The following is a 4,154-nucleotide window of genomic DNA, read 5'->3' on the forward strand; positions in this document are numbered from 1 at the left end:
CAGCTGGAGTCAGTCATGTTCTTTAAATGTGTTTTAAATGCATTGTGTGACTGTGTGCTAAACAAGGCATCCTATGCACACTTAAGCTGGGGACTAAGACCATGTGGGCAGATGTTCCTGGAGAGAACAGAAGACCATGAATTGCTCTAGGCAACCATTGCCAAGGAGACTGGAATGTTGTCAGTTAAAGCTGGAGAGTCGCAGTTGGACTTGAGGGCAGGAAACTGGAGAGAAGGAAGAAGGATTATTGAGAGTGAATTTGTAGAGATGGGAGCTGTGATCTTGACAGTGAAGGTAGGTAACAAGAGTTTGAGCTAGAGACTGGGCAGCACACTCTGGCCTCTGCCATTATCCAGGGGTCTATGTGCCACTGGGGGGCTGCGACCCCATCATTCCAGGAAGAACCACAAAGCAAGGGGGGACCAACCTGGTCACATCCATTGGTCAGAAAAGGAGCAGCTGCAGGGAACTTGCTTTGCCCCTCCTTGGCGGAAGGAACGCTTACAAGACCTTTGTAGCTAAGATCTAGTCTTCAAGTTTACTTTTTTCCTCCTCCCTCAAAATCCTTGTTCCTTTTGTGCCACACCTTTTACCAGGGACCATCTTATTCTTGATTATTACAAGCCGCTTTGGGAGCCCCTTATGCCTGAAGAGTAGAATAACAGTAGTTTAAATAAATACACTGCTTGTGTCGTGAGGCACAGAATGGCTGAGAGGAGCGGGCAAACCGGAAGCCTGAAACACAGAGGTTCGTTACCTTGTGGTTCCCAGGCGATGCCACAAGTACCAAGCAGCACCGACTACAGTGGTCACATAATGAAGACATCATTGGATTGTTGAAGTGTTTGTATTGGTTTCAAACTTCCGCCCCAGGTAATCTCTGCCTACTCTAACTTGCATTGTGTTTCTAGTGTACAGGATCTTAACTAAGGTCAGCGGTCACCTATTCATTCCCAGCCTCCATAATTTTAGACAACTGTTGATTCTATCAAAGACTGAGGTCAGATCGACAAAGACAGTATATAGATATTTATTGAGGGCACCTGCATATTTCTGTCTTAAATAGTTTAAGACAAAGCATTGTTCTTTGGTTGACCTCCCCTGACAAAAGCATGCTTGTTGATCCCCAATGTTATTGTTCTGCTCTGCTCAATTCTCAGACTTTTCCAATAAGTAACAAACATAGACTTTGGATATAATGTCCAATAAACTGGGTGATTATTGGCCAGGTTAGATTTTCTCTCCTTTCTTAAAGATCGGGATGACAATACTTTGCTCCCAGTCCCTATGAGGGTTGCCTGTAGAGTTGACATATATAAAGAGTTTTGCTAATTTTGGAGCCCACCGATTCAAATTGTCCAGGAATCTGTCTCTTTGTTATTATTTATTTTTCTTCTCCTGGCTTGGTCCAGAATTAAAATATAACACTTGCTTCAAATGAGTGCCTCACAATTTGGGCATAAAGTAAGCACCAATCCCATATTTTGTTTCATTAAGCTAACAGGTCACCGAGTGTCAAAATTTTGTGAAATCCCTACCAATTGTGGCCTGTTCAGTAGCTGACTGCATTTCAATATAAAACACGGTTTGTTTATATTTTAGCAAGTCTCCTAAAAAAGTGATGCTTCTCAGTCCATTCCCTCACCTTCAGATTGCCCGTGCTTGCATAAGTGAGCCTACTTAACATACAAAGATTGTGTCTCACTTTATTTTAAGATTCAACATTGCTCTACTTTTACCTCGGCCTGCATTTCCCCTGTTGTACTTTGGAGATCTCGTGCAGCATGTCCTTCGTGATATTCTGAAAGCACACTAGCTCCAAGCAGAGAGGCTGAAGGTTGCTTTCCAATTGCTCTCCCACTGTGTGTGTGTGTGTGTGTGTGTGTGTGTGTGTGTGTGTAAAAGTAAAGTTCCCTGCTGTCTTTTTCCACCTGGTGCTGTTGCAGAGAACCAGCCTGAGTTAGTAAATTAACTTAAAAAGACATACAGTGGTACCTTGGGTTTCAAACACTTCGGGTTACAGACTCCGCTAACCCGGAAGTAGTACCTCGGGTTAAGAACTTTACCTCAGGATGAGAACAGAAATTGCGTGGCGGCAGCGGGAGGGCCTATTAGCTAAAGTGGTACCACAGGTAAAGAACGGTTTCAGGTTAAGAATGGACCTCCGGTAGGAATTAAGTTCCTAACCAGAGGTACCACTGTACAGGCAAGGTTAATTGTCCATATATTTCATAGAAGGAAGATGTGAAATGTCCTCAGCACCTTGTTGCTACTGAATACCAACCACTGCAGCCCTTTGTGCTAGTCAGGCAAATAATTTGAAGGCAGGGTGAATTGGTCTTGATGGACCCAGAGCAGCCAGTAGCCACCCCCAAAGTAAGGCTCCCTCTGCTCCTCCCTTTCTTTATGATCCTTCCTTGCAGGCACTGAGAGAATACTGAATCCCTGGGATACTGGGAGGTGTCAATACTTCCTGTGCAGGATGCTGTGCCTTGGGACATATAGAAAGGAGATGTGGTTGCTTAAAATAGCATTTCACCCCAGCATCCATTTTATTTAAGGAGAATCTAGCACTGAAAATGACGACTGCCACCTGCTGGTTGCTGTATGCTATTACTGCTCTAGCATTCCAATAGCTTTTTAAAGTTTTTTAAAAATGTAATCTTGATCATCTGAGAATAGGTAGAAAAAATTATCCTGCCCTCCCAACCACCCATTCTCGTCTAATAATGTTTATGTGTGAAACAGTGATTTGGTCTGTTTAATTACTGTATTACAAAGTGCTTTTTCTGGGGGTACGCAGGAGTACGCATACCCCTAAACATTTTGTGAATCTTTCTACTTTTGTCCATTTACTGTATTTATTTTTCCTGATTTGAAGTATAAAATGGTGATTTTCTTGAGTCAAAATGAGAGTACCCCTAAACATTTTTTTAGGAAAAAAAGCACTGGTTTTATGAATACAGAATGAACTACCCTCAGCACCAATGATTCCAGAGAGAATTCTGTGTAGTTATTAAAAAGAAAGAAAGGTTGTGTTATATGGGAAGTCTCTGATTATGTATTAGCCTCACCCGCGTGCTACATCATATATGCAAGCTCTGCATCAGGTAATCCAGAATCACTCCCTGTTCTGTGCCAATATTCACCAACGTGGATTTGAACTCACTTGATTCATAAATATTCTTAGGAAGTATGGGGAGAGTAGCCACACTCCGCCTCCCTTGCACAACCCTACATTTGTTGCGCTGCACCAGTTGCATTTCTGCCTCTTGTTGCCACTTCATGCCTCTGTCAAAAAAAGTTGGCTAGGTCAAGCAGCTCTTGGTGACCCTGCTCCACCCTGAGCAACTCCAAGGATTAAAAAAACAAGGGAGAAGTAAAGTAAAGGTGGGGAAAGGGAGAATTGCTGTTTACCCAGGCACTTTCCTGTTTTTGCTGCTTCTCCTCTAATCTACTTCCTTGGATTGAAATATAAATACATATATGGAGGCAACCTGAATTCCAGTAAGAAGGCTGGGGATTCTGTGTGGTGGCATCTGCAATGGGGAGAGACAGCAAGTTCAGCTGGAGAGAAAACAAGAAACACACAAGCACCCCTCTGGTTTATGACAAGGTATATTAAACCAGGAGTGGGGATGACTATGTAAACTGATTATGCAAACTGATTATGAATGAATAAGTGTGTCCTATAGAGTTTGCAGGTTCTGAAATAAAAATAGGTGCATCATGTTTTTTGTGCAAGAGTTGAAGCAGAATCCCCCCCCCCCCATTTTTAAAGAAAGGTTTCGGACAAACTTCTATGACTGGGCTATTTCTAGTAATGGGTTCCACTGGGGTTTGGTGCCAGCTTGGCAACCTTACTGCATCATGTCCACATCCTGCTAAATTGGGTTCCTGGTTAGATGATCACTGCTGAAACAGTGTCTGAACACAGTCTACAGTGGTCAACATTAACTGCAATATAGGGGCACAATATTGTTGCTCCTCTTCTTGGTATAGCTGGAAGAATGATTATGTTCAAAACCATCCTGGGTTCTTGGGAATTGGGATTGTCCCATTTTTCCTTTTCCCTGTTAAGGCTGCAATCCTACTTGTGTTGATTGCAATTTACTTCTGAGTAGGTGTGCTTAGGGTCATGCTACAAGACAAAC

Source organism: Podarcis cretensis (genome assembly GCF_951804945.1).
Source record: "Podarcis cretensis genome assembly, chromosome: 13".
NCBI lineage: Eukaryota > Metazoa > Chordata > Lepidosauria > Squamata > Lacertidae > Podarcis > Podarcis cretensis.